This window comes from Euprymna scolopes, chromosome 20 (assembly GCF_053919585.1).
Source record: "Euprymna scolopes isolate OS-2025 chromosome 20, ASM5391958v1, whole genome shotgun sequence".
In the NCBI taxonomy this organism is placed as follows: Eukaryota; Metazoa; Mollusca; class Cephalopoda; order Sepiida; family Sepiolidae; genus Euprymna; species Euprymna scolopes.
The window spans coordinates 80,218,909-80,236,007 of NC_136501.1; the positions used below are offsets into that span (position 1 = coordinate 80,218,909).

General features: G+C 33.8%; 1 protein-coding gene and 2 pseudogenes across 2 annotated transcripts in view; 1 reads left to right on the top strand and 2 right to left on the bottom strand.

Annotated features, from left to right (window-relative positions):
* Positions 1 to 17,099, top strand: part of LOC145241486 (valine--tRNA ligase-like) — a 387,131-nt gene that overhangs the window by 17,657 nt on the left and 352,375 nt on the right. The gene's annotated exons all lie outside the window — the stretch shown is intronic.
* On the bottom strand, positions 9,318 to 9,451 carry LOC145241819 (U2 spliceosomal RNA; annotated as a pseudogene).
* On the bottom strand, positions 14,590 to 14,723 carry LOC145241820 (U2 spliceosomal RNA; annotated as a pseudogene).

Genomic DNA, 17,099 nt, shown 5'->3' on the forward strand with positions numbered 1-17,099 from the left:
CCTTCAACCTCGAAAATAGAAATCAACAAATTTTTGAACGCTCTCTTTGAAAAAAGCTCTCTTAACTTCACCTCTAATACAAATTATGTGTGGCAAGTCTCCTCCTAAAACACTCTTTAACCCTAACAATAACACTAAGTTCGAGTGGCCCCCCCCCCCAACAAAATACCTCTGTAAGCCACATGCAAGCATCTAAAACAAACAAACAAAAAATAGATCCTTCCTTAAAGAAAAATACACATAAAAATAAATTGGTTAACTGTCCTAAAATGCTAGAATGGCCAGGAAATGATGAATTATTTTACATTAAATTTTTGTGAAACTAACCGCTCCCCCCTCTAATATTGTTTTTATTAGCTTTGTCTCTGTCAAGTTTTCAGTATGTTCACACATAATTTTCCTTAGCCCTACAATTAATTCAAAGTCCGAATGGCAACCCTCCACATATTCTCATTGCATAGAAACCCTCTTAAAACTACACATAATCATCTTAAAAAAAAAAAAAAAAAAAAAAGCATGCATATTTTCCCATAGAAAAAAAAACAGTTAACTGCCCTAAAATGCTAGAATGACCTGTAATAGGAAATTATTTTACATTCAATTCTAAAATAATTTGTTTATCTTTCATTAAAGTTTTTCATGGCATTTTATACATAATTTCCTAAAAAGGTAGAATCACATTTTGGAGGGGTGGTCAGAAGGAGTTGAGTGGGGTTAAACAGAAGGTGTTAATCTACAATAATACCAAAGAAATATTGCAATATATTCATTTTTAAATGGTCTTATGTTTAGATTTAAGTTTTTTGTACATAAAGCACATTACAATTCAACTTTGAGTTCTCCAACTTCTTTTCTGTTTATGGATACATGGCATTTTTAAGGAATTGCTGCATATTTATGCACATTTACTGCAGATTATTTGGAAACCATAAACCTTGGGAGATTTTCAGTTGCATATTCTGATTCCTTGTACAAAAATACACTTATATGGTAAATTTCATTTCTTAGTCTTGTGTTTTAACAAAGATATGACATTTTTACTGAAAAAGTAGTGTAAAAAACGTGACGAAACGCATATGGTCTTAAAGAGGGAAAAATATTCAAACATGTGAGGCACAAAAATAGCCATAACTTCCTTAATTTTAATCAGATTTTAAAAATTTAAAAAGATTCTTTCTTAGCTCATCAAGCTCTTTCTATGCATACCAATATTGAAATATTTCAAGCTATTTCAATTTTTTCATGTGTATTGCTACTTAGACCAATACCCAAATCTCGGCTTAACAGTTCGATAACTCTGAAACAGTTCATTTTCAGAGGTTTTAAACATGATTTTTGGATTCTTCGTGTGGAAAACCTTGTCCATGCAAATTTTCAAGGTTCTACCTAGTCTAGAAATTGATTTATGCCCAAAAATGTAATTTAATAATTTCGCGAATTTGTGCCTTGACGCGATATACGTAAAATACCAAAATTGTGATATTTCCGGAACTGCTTTGCTCAAATTTTCAGGCTTCCCTAGTTTTTATGATACCAACATATGGTGAAAGTTTGGAAAAAATCTGAGAGATAAGGGTGTCAAAGATGTTTTTTTCTGGATGATTTGAGATGGAATTACTCGGTTAACTGCCCTAAAATGCTAGAAAGGCTCAAAATGAGGAATCATCTATATATATAAAAGGCAAAAATCGGTGTGTATGTATGTATGTATGTATGTTTGTTTGTAACGCTAAAACTTTTGACAGACACAACCAAAGTTGACAAATTAGGTAGCATATTGCACCTTGATCACCCGGATGACAAATATCGAAATTTCACGTCAAACGGACAACTAGAAGGGGGTTAACTGATCATTTTTCTCCCAGGGGGGCCCCCCAAAAAACCTGTCATTTTAACATTATTCATTAGCTGTCACGTGACGTGACGTCAGCTCAGTAAAATGTCGGCTACGCTGAGCCTCTGACGTACATTAAAGCTGCCTGCGAGGAGTATCATTGATACTATAACACAGTTAAATATTAGTTTAAGAGTCGAACCGTTATTACCAACGGATTTATCGCACTTCAAAAAGAAGAATCCCAAAATTACATAAAAATTGACGTAGGGAAAATGTTTTTATTTTTGCTTGAAGTTTTTTACCGGCGAAGAAAGATGACTATGCTCTTTGCTATAGTTTACCATGTAAACAAGGCTTTAGCCATTTTGTTTTTACCTCCTAACTCTGTTAAACTGGAAGGGGGAGGGGTGGCTATCAGTATAAGGCCGCTTAAATACACGAAAATTACTTTTATACGAGTTTGTTTTCTTATGAATGGAACCGCGTTTATAGGGGGGAGGGGGGAGGAGGCAATGTGCACAGTCTCCCAAGCATTACCTACTATAAAAAAAGATGCACATTTACCCTCTTCTCTCACCCTCTTTCTCTCTCTCTCTCTCTTTCTCTTCTCTCTCTCACTCTCTTTCTCTATCACCCTCTTCTCTCTCTCTCTTTCTCTTCTCTCTCTCATCCTCTTTCTCTCTCTCTCACCCTCTTCTCTCTCTCTACCTTTTTCTCTTCTCTCTCGCACCCTCTTCTCTCTCTCTCACCCGCTTCTCTCTCTCTACCTCTTTCTCTTCTCTCTCGCACCCTCTTCTCTCTCTCACCCGCTTCTCTCTCTCTACCTCTTTCTCTTATCTCTCTCTCTCTCTCAACCTCTTCTCTCTCTCTCTCTTACCCTCTTCTCTCTCTCACTCTCTGTGTACACCTTTTTCTCTTCTCTCTCTCTCTGACCCTCTTTCTCTCTCTCTCACCCTCTTTTTCTGCTCTCTCTCACCCTTCTCTCTCTCTCTCTCTACCTCTTTCTCTTCTCTATCACCCTCTTTCCCTGCTCTCTCTCACCTTCATCTCTCTCTCTCTACCTATTTCTCTTCTCTCTCTCTCCCTCTGCTCTCTCTCACCCTCTTCTTTCTCCCTCACCCTCTTCTCTCTCTCTCTCTACCTCTTTCTCTTATCTCTCTCTCTCACTACCCCTCTCTCTCTCTGTCTTACCCTCTTCTCTCTCTCTCTACCTCTTTCTCTTATCTCTCTCTCTCACTACCTCTCTCTCTCTCACCCTCTTCTCTCTCTCACCCTCTTTCTCTCTTACCCTCTTCTCTCTCTACCTCTTTCACTTCTCTCACCCTCTTTCTCTCTCACCCTCTTTCTCTGCTCTCTCTCACCCTCTTCTCTGCTCTCTCTCACCCTCTTCTCTCTCTACCTCTTTCTCTTCTCTCTCTCTCACCCTCTTCTCTCTCTCTTACCTATTTTGTAATATATATATATAGATATATATATTGTACAAACTATTGTACAAACTATTACCACTTATCAAGGCCTATAGGCCACTCGAGGATGAAAGTTTAAAAGTGCACAGTAGTCAAATTCGGCAAAGATGACGGAACCGCTTTAAGAGGAGGATGAATTATTCAGTGACTCCAACCTATTTTGTTACATATATGTATGTATATATTTTTTACAAAAATATATATTACTACTTATCAAGGCCCATAGGACACTCGAGGATTAGAGTTGAAAAGTGCACAGTAGTCAAATTCGGGAAAGAGGATGGAACCGCTTTCACGGGAGGATGAGTTATTCAGCGACTCCAACCTGTTTTTTTATATATATATTTATATCTATATTTATTAAAAAATATATATTACCACTTATCAAGGACAATAGGCCACTCGAGGATGAGAGTTGAATAGTGCACTGTATAAAAAATACGGTAAAGAGGATGGAACCGCTTTAACGGGAGGATGAGTTATTCAGCAACTCCAACCTATTTTTTATATATATATATATATATATATATATATATTTATAACAAAAATATATTACCACTTATCAAGGCCCATAGGCTACTCGAGGATAAGAGTTGAAAAGTGCACATTAGTCAAATTCGGGAAAGAGGATGGAACCGCTTTAACGGGAGGATGAGTGATTCAGCGACTCCAACCTATTTTGTTATATATATATATATATATATATATATATATATTTTGTACAAACTATATATTACCACTTATCAAGGCCCATAGGCCACACGAGGATGAGAGTTTAAAAGTGCACAGTAGTCAAATTTGGGAAAGAGGATTTAATCGCTTTAATAGAAGGATGAATTATTCAGCGACTCACACCTGTTTTGGTATATATATATATATATTTATAAAAAAATATGTATTACCACTTATCAAGGCCCATAGGCCACTCGAGGATGAGAGTTAAAAAGTCCACAGTAGTCAAATTTGGGAAAGAGGATGGAACCGCTTTAACAGGAGGATGAGTTATTCAGCAACTCCAACCTATTTTGTTATATATATATATATATATATATATATATATATATATTTTTCATAAAATATGTATTACCACTTATCAAGGCCCATAGTCCACTCGAGGACGAGAGTTGAAAAGTGCACAGTAGTCAAATTGGGGAAAGAGGATGGAACCGCTTTAACGGGAGGATGAGTTATTCAGCGACTCCAACCTTTTTTTTTATTTTGTAAAAAATATATATGACCACTTATCAAGGCCCAGAGGCCACTCGAGGATAAGAGTTGAAAAGTGCACAGTAGTCAAATTTGGGAAATTTGTTATATATCTATTTTTTTGTTACTTAGGCATTTCCACTTATCAAGGCCCAGATACATCTCGAGGATAAGAGTTAAATGTGCACAGTAGTCAATTGGACAATAAGGCCCAGAGGCCACCCGAGGATAAGGGTTGAAAATGGCAGTAGTTAATTGGACAACATAGTAATCGTTAGTAATGGAAAGTCGGGAAATTTGTTATATATATATTTATATTTTGTTTAGATAGGCATTACCACTTATCAAGGCCCAGAGGCCACTAGAGGATAACTGTTGAAAAGTGCAGTAGTCAATTGGACAAAATATAGTAATTGTTAGTAATGGAAATTCAGTAAATTTGTTATATATATATTAATATTTTGTTAAATACGCATTACCACTTATCAAAGCCCACAGGCCACTCGAGGATAAGGATTGAAAAGTGCACCGTAGTAGTCGGTTGTAATGGAAATGCGGGATATTTGTAATATACCTATTTTTTGTTACTTAGGCACAACCACTTATTAAGGCCCAGAGGCCACTCGATGGTATTACCACTTATCAAGGCCCAGAGGCCACTCGAGGATAAGCGTTTAAAAGTGCAGTAGTCAATTGGACAATATAGTAATCGTTAGTAATGGAAATTCAGTAAATTTGTTATATATATGTATATTTTGTTACATACGCATTACCATTTATCAAGGCCCAGAGGCCACTCGAGGATAAGGATTGAAAAGTGCACAGTAGTCAATTGGACAATATAGTAATCGTTAGTAATGGAAATTCAGTAAATTTGTTATATACCTATTTTTTGTTACTTGGTCATTTCCACTTATCAAGGCCCAGAGGCCACTCGAGCATAAGAGTTAAAAAGTCCACAGTAGTCAATTGGACAATAAGGCCCAGAGGCCACCCGAGGATAAGGGTTAAAAAGTGCAGTAGTCCATTGGTCAATATAGTAATCGTTAGTAATTACTACTTCTCAAGGCCCAGAGGCCACTCGAGGATAAGGGTTGAAAAGCGCAGTAGTCAATTGGACAATACAGTAATCGTTAGTAATGGAAATTCAGTAAATTTGTTATATATATATATATTTATATTTTGCTAAATACGCATTACTACTTATCAAGGCCCAGACGCCACTCGAGGATAAGGGTTGAAAATATTCAACAAATTTTTTATCTACAGATTAGAAAATTTGTATATAGGGTATTCAGACATATGGAATATATCTAGCATAATCTATCTATTATATCTATAAAAGTCAGAATGTTTGTGTGTGTGGGTGTGTGTGAGGTAGAGAGAGAGAGAGAGAACAATTCTTAACCTATATATTCAACAAATTTTTTATCTACAGATTTTAAATTTGTTATAAAGGGTATTCATACATACGGAAATATATCTAGCATAATCTATCTATTATATCTACAAAAGTGAAAATGTGTGTGTCTGTGAGAGAGAGAGCAATTCTCAACCTATATAATCAACAAATTTTTTATCTACAGATTAGATAATTTGTATATAGGGTATTCAGACATATGGAAATATATCTAGCATAATCTATCTATTATATCTATAAAAGTGAGAATGTTTGCGTGTGTGTGTGAGGTAGCAAGAGAGAGAGAGACAGAGCGAGAGAACAATTCTCAACCTATATATTCAACAAATTTTTTATCTACAGATTTGAAAATTGGTATATAGGGTATTCAGACATATGGAAATATATCTAGCATAATCTATCTATTATGTCTATAAAAGTGAGAATATGTCTGTGTGTGAGAGAGAGAGAGTAAGAACAATTCTCACCCTTTATATTCAACAAATTTTTATCTACAGATTAGAAAATTTTTATATAGTGTATTCAGACATATGGAAATGTATCTAGCATAATCTATCTATTATATCTATAAAAGTGAGCATGCGTGAGAGGAGAGAGAGAGAGAGAGAACAATTCTCAACCTATATACTCAACAAATTTTTTATCTACAGATTTGAAAATTTGTATATAGATTATTCAGACACATGGAAATATATCTAGCATAATTTATCTATTATATCTATAAAAGTGAGAATGTGTGGGTGTGTGAGAGAGAGAATGAGAGAGAACAATTCTCAGCTTATATATGCAACAAATTGTTTATCTACAGATCCGAAATATCACATTTGTATAGAAGTAGAAATCTGGATACCTATTCTGATACCTAATAAAAGAAAGGACACTCTTTGGGGCGGATTTTGATGATAACAAGTCACTAATAAGAAATTATAATAAACATTGAAATAATTTAAGAATTTTATCAAAATAAAATTGCATGGTAATCACCCAATTTCTGCCACAAAATTTTGATTGGCAAAACTCATAAACAGAAAATATATATTTTCTAATTTCATCTTTTTTTTTATATAATCTGATTTGATGTTTTCCTTAATATTCAAATCACTATATTTTGCTGCTTAATATCAAATACAGCAAATGAGTTATTTTTTATGCATCAAACAATTACATTTTCTCATTCATCCAAACTAATCACTGAACATCAATTTCATATTTTCTTCACTAAAATATTACTGTGCTTGATGTCATCAAGTGGAGCGGATCATTTTTTTTTCATTTGTTCACACATTTTTCCAATTTATATATATTTTGTCTAAGATTCTTAGCCTATGTCATTGCATACCAAGCTGTTTATTAAAAGTTACGGTTCACTGTAAACACATACGTTACACCAAAATAAAAACGCTTCAGATAATGTCTTGATATTCAATTAAGTTTCTCACATGACATCTTATGAAGTTAGTAGAAATGTTACAGACTTTTGAATCTCAAACACTTTCAATACTGTGCACTGATATTTTCTTTTTTGGAATATAAGCACATTCATGATTTTTTTTTACAAACGTCAACAAATTTCACAATGTGTAGCAATGTACTGAAACAATTATAAAAATATTTGTTTTTATTTTGGATGATGCAGGGCATCCGAAGAGAGATTTTTCTAACAAAATGAAAGTATAATTTTTAGCAATAGGTATCTAGGAAAAGGCCACTACATACGTTATAAATTCCAAATTTCCACAACCTGGCAAATACTGGTACACGCTAGCAAATTTAGATTTGCAATTACAGAATATGATTCTAATTTTTTCCTTTGCTCTTTATTCTAACACTACACTAAGTTTACTGTTTTATTTCGCTACAGTTGATATTGTGTAGAACTATAAGAAAATCATAGTGAACAATGCATTCAACAAAATTTCACACACATTTCTAGATACCTATATCTAATAAGTTCAAAAAGAAAGGACACACTTAGGGAGGTATTTTGGTGGTCAAGTCACTAAATAGAGATTAGCTGGTTTCCCGGCATAGCCCAGGATGTAATAAAGATTGACTGAAATACATGTTCTAGCTGGTTTCTAGGCGTTGCCAGGGATGTAATATAGACACATTATGTTGTATATTACCTGTTCTCTTCTCCCTAAGGTAAAACAATTTCATATACATGCTGTAAATTACCTATGCTAGGGATAAAACATGAACAATACCAGTCCGGGGGTAGATAAAACAAATAATACATAGAGATGAAAGATTCGTCTCCCCTAAGAATAAAACATATGTTCAATATCTGCTTTTGTTTTTTCATTGTTTATACGGTCCCGAGCAACGCCGGGTAGCCCTGCTAGTCTATATATATAAAAGGCAAAAATCGGTGTGTATGTATGTATGTATGTATGTATGTATGTATGTTTGTTTGTAACGCTAAAACTTTTGAAAGACGGAACCAGAGTTGACAAATTTGGTATCATATTGCACCTTGATCACCCGGATGACAAATATCGAAATTTCACGTCAAACGGACCAGTAGAAAGGGGTCAACTGATCGTTTTTCTCCTAGGGGGGGCCCCCCAAAAAACCTGTCATTTTAACGTTATTCAATACGTGTCACGTGACGTGACGTCAGCTCAAACTTTTGACAGACACAACCAAAGTTGACAAATTATGTATCATATTGAACCTTGATCACCCGCATGACAAATATCGAAATTCCACACCAAACGGACCATTAAAAGGGGGTGAACTGATCATTTCTCTCCTAGGGGGGCCCCCCAAAAAACCTGTCATTTTAATGTTAATATTACATAATCCAAAAACGCTTAGTCATGTCACGTGACGTGACGTCAACATCCAGTAATGGCGAACAAATGTAAACAAACACTTTGTTTTACCGATACTTTCGTAATTTCTCTTCTGCTTTGTTCTAGAGATTATTAAACTCCATGACAATGTCTCCAACGTATTTAACTGGTTAAAAATAGTATTTATACAAGAGTTTTAACGAAAAATATCAGGAAAAAATGTACAGGAATAAAAAAAAATTCAGCTTTCAAAATATTCGTCGATAAAAAAACCGATCTTTATATTTACGCTAGCCATTTTGTATATTACCACGTGACCTGCTATCTCTTAAACTGGAGGGGGGGGGGATCCACTTGAATCCAACAAAACCAGTAATTTTTTTTTTCTATTATATATACATCATTTTCTATAAAATTAAGTGTAGACTTTATAATTAAAACAAAAAATGTTATTCATACTAAAAAAAAAAAACGCTTAGTCATGTCACGTGACGTGACGTCAACATCCACTAATGGCGAACAATTGTACCTATTTACTATGCCTCCCCACGGGACAGAGTTAGACACCAGGGTCGTTTTTTAACGTGGAGAAAAGGTACAAAAATAAAAATTGTCTCAGTCGTGGAGGATTTCTCCTCCACCGAAAGAGAACAAGAAATAGAAGTGCAGCATCTGAAGAACAGATACTACACTTTGATCTTGACCAAAAGGCCAAGAATGCGAACAATTGTAAATAACAACTTTTTTCACAAAACCAACACCGTCTTTCTTTTTTTTCTCTCTCTTTCTCTCTCTCACCCACTTACTCTTCCCTCTCTCTCACCCTCTTTCTCTTGACGTCACACCACTGTTAAACTGTGGGGGGGGGGAACACATTCCCAGGCATTATCTCCTATAGATGCACATTTTATTAGAAATTCAGCTTTCAAAATATTAGACGATAATAAAAATATAAAACCAACACCCTCTTTCTCTTTTCTCTCTCTCTCACCAACTTACTCTTCTCTCTCTCTCACCCTCTTTCTCTTGACCTCCTACTACTGTTAAACTGTGTGTGTGGGGGGGGTGAAGAGGCAGCTTGAAAACCAACAAAAACAGTGCACAGTTTCCCAAGCATTTGGGGTGGGAAGGGGGGGAAGAAGCCGAGCGCACAGTTTCGTGTGAGAGAGAGAGAACAATTCTCAACCTATATACTCAACAAATTTTTTATCTACAGATTTGAAAGTTTGTATATAGGGTATTCAGACATATGGAAATATATCTAGCATAATCTATCTATTATATCTATAAAAGTGAAAATGTGTGTGTGTGTGAGGTAGCCAGAGAGAGAGAGAGAGAGAGAGAGAGACAACAATTCTCAACCTATATATTCAATACATTTTTTATCTACAGATTTGAAAATTTGTATATAGGGTATTCAGACATATGGAAATATATCTAGCATAATCTATCTATTATATCTATAAAAGTGAAAATGTGTGTGTGTGTGTGTGTGCATAAGAGAGAGAGAGAACAATTCTCAACCTATATACTCAACGTATTTTTATCTACGGATTTTAAACTTTGTATATAGGGTATTCAGACATATAGAAATATATCTAGCATAATCTATACATTATATCTATAAAAGTGAGAATGTGAGTGTGTGAGAGAGAGAGAACAATTCTCAACCTATATATTCAACAAATTTTTTACCTACAGATTTGAAAATTTGTATATTGGGTATTCAGACATATGGAAATATATCTAGCATAATCGATCTATTATATCTATAAAAGTCAGAATGTTTGCGTGTGGTTGTGTGTGTAAGGTTGCGAGAGAGAGAGAGAGAACAATTCTCAACCTATCTATTCAATAAATTTGTTATCTACAGATTTGACCATTTGTATATAGGGTATTCAGACATATGGAAATATATCCAGCATAATCTATCTATTATATCCATAAAAGTGAGAATGTGTGCGTGAGAGAGAGAGAGAGAGAGAGAGAGAGAGAGAGTAAGTACAATTCTCACCCTATATATTCAACATATTTTTTATCTACCGATTAGAAAATTTGTATATAGGGTATTCAGACATATGGAAATATATCTAGCATAATCTATCTATTATATCTAGAAAAGTGAGAATGTGTGTGAAAGAGAGAGAGAGAAGAGAGAGAGAACAATTCTCAACCTATATATTCAACTAATTTTTATGTACAGATCTGAAAATTTGTATACAGGGTATTCAGACATATGGAAATATATCTAGCATAATCTATTATATCTATAAAAGGTAGAATGTGTGTGTGTGTGTGTGTGAGTGAGTGAGTGAGTGAGTGAGTGAGAGAGAGAGAGAGAGAACAATTCTCAACCTATATACTCAACAAATTTTGTATCTACAGATTTGATAATTTGTATATAGGGTATTCAGACATAAGGAAATATATCTAGCATAATCTATCTATTATATCTATAAAAGTGAGAATGTGTGTGAAAGAGAGAGAGAGAGAGAGAGAACAATTCTCAACCTATATATTCAACAAATTTTATCTTTACAGATTTGAAAATTTGTATATAGGGTATTCAGACATTTGGAAATATATCTAGCATAATCTATTATATCTATAAAAGTGAGAATGTGTGTGTGAGAGAGAGAGAAAGAACAATTCTCAACCTATATACTCAACAAATTTTTTATCTACAGATTTAAAAATTTGTATATAGGGTATTCAGACATATAGAAATATATCTAGCATAACCTATTTATTATATCTATAAAATGACCATGTGTGTGTGTGTGAGAGAGAGAGAGAGAGTCAGAGAGAGAGAGAGAACAATTTTCAGCTTGTGTGTGTGTGAGAAAGAGAGAGAGAGAAAGAGAGGAAGGAAAATTCTCACCCTATATATTCAACAAATTTTTTATCTACATATTAGAAAATTTGGATATAGGGTATTCAGACGTATGGAAATATATCTAGCATAATCTATCTATTATATCTATAAAAGTGAGAATGTGTGTGTGAGAGAGAGAGAAAGAGAGAGAGAGAGAACAATTCTCAACCTATATATTCAACTAATTTTTTATCTACAGATTTGAAAATGTGTATATTGGGTATTCAGACATATGTAAATATATCTGGCATAATCTATGTATTATATCTATAAAAGTGTGAATGTGAGTGATGGAAAGAGCAAAAAATTCTCAACCTATATAACCTATAAAAGTGAGAATATGTGTGAGAGAGAGAGAGAGAGAGAGAGAACAATTCTCAACCTATATATTCCACACATTTTTGGGCACAGATTTGGAAATTTGTATATAGGGTAGGCAGACATATAGAAATATATCTAGCATAATCTATCTATTATATCTATAAAAGTGAGAACTTGTGTGTGTGTGTGTGTGTGTGTGTGAGAGAGAGAGAGAACAATTCTTAACCTACATACTCAACAAATTTTTTACCTACAGTTTAGAAAATTTGTATATAGGGTATTCAGACATATGGAAATATATCTAGCATAATCTATCTATTATAGCTACAAAAGTTAGAATGTGTGTGTGAGAGAGAGAGAACAATTCTAAACCTATATATTCAACAAATTTTTTATCTACAGATTTGAAACTTTGTATATAGGGTATTCAGACATATGGAAATATATCTAGCATAATCTATCTATTTTATCTATAAAAGTGAGAATGCGTGTGTGTGAGATAGCGAGAGAGAGAGAGAGAAAAAGAGAGAGATAAAAATTCTCAACCTATACATTCAACAAATTTTTTATCCACAGATTTGAACATTTGTATATAGGGTGTTCAGACATATAGAAATATATCTAGCATAATCTATCTATTATATGTATAAAAGTGAGAATGTGTGTGTGTGTGAGAGAGAGGACAATTGTCAACCTATGTATACAACAAATTTTTTATCTACAGATTTCAAAATTTGTATATTGGGCATTCAGACATATTTCAATATATCTGGCATAATCTGTCTATTATATCTATAAAAGTGAGAATGTGTGTGATAGAGAGAGAGAGAACAATTCTCAACCTATATACTCAACAAATTTTTTATCTACAGATTTGAAAATTTGTATATAGGGTATTCAGACATATGGAAATATATCTAGCATAATCTATTATATCTATAAAAGTGAGAATGTGTGTGTGTGTGTGAGAGAGAGAGAGAGAGAACAATTCTCAACCCATATACTCAACAAATTCTTTATCTACAGATTTTAAAATTTGTATATAGAGTATTCATACAAATAGAAATATATCTAGGATAATCTTTCTATTATATCTATAAAAGTGAGAATGTGTGTGTGTGTGAGCGAGAGAGAGAGAGAGAGAGAGAGAGAACAGTTCTCAACCTATACATTCAACAAATTTTTATATATAGGGTATTCAGAAATATCGAAATATATCTAGCATAATCTATTATATCTTTAAAAGTTAGAATGTGTGTGTGTGAGAGATAGAGAGAACAATTCTCAACCTATGCACTCTAAAAATTTTTTATCTACAAATTAGAAAATTTGTATATAGGGTATTCACACATATGGAAATATATCTAGCATAATCTATCTATTATATCTATAAAAGTTAGAATGTGTGTGTGAGGTAGCCAGAGAGAGAGAGAGAGAGAGTAAGAACAATTTTCAACCTATATATTCAACAAATATTTGATCTACAGATTAGAAAATTTGTATATAGGGTATTCAGACATATGGAAATATATCTAGCATAATCTATCTATTATATCTCTAAAATTGAGAATGTGTGTGTGAGAGAGAGAGAGAGAACAATTTTCAACCTATATACTCAACAAATTTTTTTATCTATATATATAAAAGGCAAAAATCGGTGTGTATGTATGTATGTATGTATGTATGTTTGTTTGTAACGCTAAAACTTTTGAAAGACGGAACCAGAGTTGACAAATTTGGTATCATATTGCACCTTGATCACCCGGATGACAAATATCGAAATTTCACGTCAAACGGACCAGTAGAAAGGGGTCAACTGATCGTTTTTCTCCTAGGGGGGCCCCCAAAAAAACCTGTCATTTTAACGTTATTCAATACGTGTCACGTGACGTGACGTCAGCTCAAACTTTTGACAGACACAACCAAAGTTGACAAATTATGTATCATATTGAACCTTGATCACCCGCATGACAAATATCGAAATTCCACACCAAACGGACCATTAAAAGGGGGTGAACTGATCATTTCTCTCCTAGGGGGGGCCCCCCAAAAAACCTGTCATTTTAATGTTAATATTACATAATCCAAAAACGCTTAGTCATGTCACGTGACGTGACGTCAACATCCAGTAATGGCGAACAAATGTAAACAAACACTTTGTTTTACCGATACTTTTGTAATTTCTCTTCTGCTTTGTTCTAGAGATTATTAAACTCCATGACAATGTCTCCAACGTATTTAACTGGTTAAAAATAGTATTTATACAAGAGTTTTAACGAAAAATATCAGGAAAAAATGTACAGGAATAAAAAAAAATTCAGCTTTCAAAATATTCGTCGATAAAAAAACCGATCTTTATATTTACGCTAGCCATTTTGTATATTACCACGTGACCTGCTATCTCTTAAACTGGAGGGGGGGGGATCCACTTGAATCCAACAAAACCAGTAATTTTTTTTTTCTATTATATATACATCATTTTCTATAAAATTAAGTGTAGACTTTATAATTAAAACAAAAAATGTTATTCATACTAAAAAAAAAAAAACGCTTAGTCATGTCACGTGACGTGACGTCAACATCCACTAATGGCGAACAATTGTACCTATTTACTATGCCTCCCCACGGGACAGAGTTAGACACCAGGGTCGTTTTTTAACGTGGAGAAAAGGTACAAAAATAAAAATTGTCTCAGTCGTGGAGGATTTCTCCTCCACCGAAAGAGAACAAGAAATAGAAGTGCAGCATCTGAAGAACAGATACTACACTTTGATCTTGACCAAAAGGCCAAGAATGCGAACAATTGTAAATAACAACTTTTTTCACAAAACCAACACCGTCTTTCTTTTTTTTCTCTCTCTTTCTCTCTCTCACCCACTTACTCTTCCCTCTCTCTCACCCTCTTTCTCTTGACGTCACACCACTGTTAAACTGTGGGGGGGGGGAAACACATTCCCAGGCATTATCTCCTATAGATGCACATTTTATTAGAAATTCAGCTTTCAAAATATTAGACGATAATAAAAATATAAAACCAACACCCTCTTTCTCTTTTCTCTCTCTCTCACCAACTTACTCTTCTCTCTCTCTCACCCTCTTTCTCTTGACCTCCTACTACTGTTAAACTGTGTGTGTGGGGGGGGGAAGAGGCAGCTTGAAAACCAACAAAAACAGTGCACAGTTTCCCAAGCATTTGGGGTGGGAAGGGGGGGAAGAAGCCGAGCGCACAGTTTCGTGTGAGAGAGAGAGAACAATTCTCAACCTATATACTCAACAAATTTTTTATCTACAGATTTGAAAGTTTGTATATAGGGTATTCAGACATATGGAAATATATCTAGCATAATCTATCTATTATATCTATAAAAGTGAAAATGTGTGTGTGTGTGAGGTAGCCAAGAGAGAGAGAGAGAGAGAGAGAGAGAGAGAGAGAGAGAGAGAGAGAGAGAGAGAGAGAGAGAGAGACAACAATTCTCAACCTATATATTCAATACATTTTTTATCTACAGATTTGAAAATTTGTATATAGGGTATTCAGACATATGGAAATATATCTAGCATAATCTATCTATTATATCTATAAAAGTGAAAATGTGTGTGTGTGTGTGTGTGCGTAAGAGAGAGAGAGAACAATTCTCAACCTATATACTCAACGTATTTTTATCTACGGATTTTAAACTTTGTATATAGGGTATTCAGACATATAGAAATATATCTAGCATAATCTATACATTATATCTATAAAAGTGAGAATGTGAGTGTGTGAGAGAGAGAGAACAATTCTCAACCTATATATTCAACAAATTTTTTACCTACAGATTTGAAAATTTGTATATTGGGTATTCAGACATATGGAAATATATCTAGCATAATCGATCTATTATATCTATAAAAGTCAGAATGTTTGCGTGTGGTTGTGTGTGTAAGGTTGCGAGAGAGAGAGAGAGAACAATTCTCAACCTATCTATTCAATAAATTTGTTATCTACAGATTTGACCATTTGTATATAGGGTATTCAGACATATGGAAATATATCCAGCATAATCTATCTATTATATCCATAAAAGTGAGAATGTGTGCGTGAGAGAGAGAGAGAGAGAGAGAGAGAGAGAGAGAGAGAGTAAGTACAATTCTCACCCTATATATTCAACAAATTTTTTATCTACCGATTAGAAAATTTGTATATAGGGTATTCAGACATGGAAATATATCTAGCATAATCTATCTATTATATCTATAAAAGTGAGAATGTGTGTGAGAGAGAGAGAGAAGAGAGAGAGAGAGAACAATTCTCAACCTATATATTCAACTAATTTTTATGTACAGATCTGAAAATTTGTATACAGGGTATTCAGACATATGGAAATATATCTAGCATAATCTATTATATCTATAAAAGGTAGAATGTGTGTGTGTGTGTGTGAGTGAGTGAGTGAGTGAGTGAGAGAGAGAGAGAACAATTCTCAACCTATATACTCAACAAATTTTGTATCTACAGATTTGATAATTTGTATATAGGGTATTCAGACATAAGGAAATATATCTAGCATAATCTATCTATTATATCTATAAAAGTGAGAATGTGTGTGAAAGAGAGAGAGAGAGAACAATTCTCAACCTATATATTCAACAAATTCTATCTTTACAGATTTGAAAATTTGTATATAGGGTATTCAGACATTTGGAAATATATCTAGCATAATCTATTATATCTATAAAAGTGAGAATGTGTGTGTGAGAGAGAGAGAAAGAACAATTCTCAACCTATATACTCAACAAATTTTTTATCTACAGATTTAAAAATTTGTATATAGGGTATTCAGACATATAGAAATATATCTAGCATAACCTATCTATTATATCTATAAAATGACCATGTGTGTGTGTGTGAGAGAGAGAGAGAGAGTCAGAGAGAGAGAGAGAACAATTTTCAGCTTGTGTGTGTGTGAGAAAGAGAGAGAGAGAAAGAGAGGAAGGAAAATTCTCACCCTATATATTCAACAAATTTTTTATCTACATATTAGAAAATTTGGATATAGGGTATTCAGACGTATGGAAATATATCTAGCATAATCTATCTATTATATCTATAAAAGTGAGAATGTGTGTGTGAGAGAGAGAGAAAGAGAGAGAGAGAGAGAACAATTCTCAACCTATATATTCAACTAATTTTTTA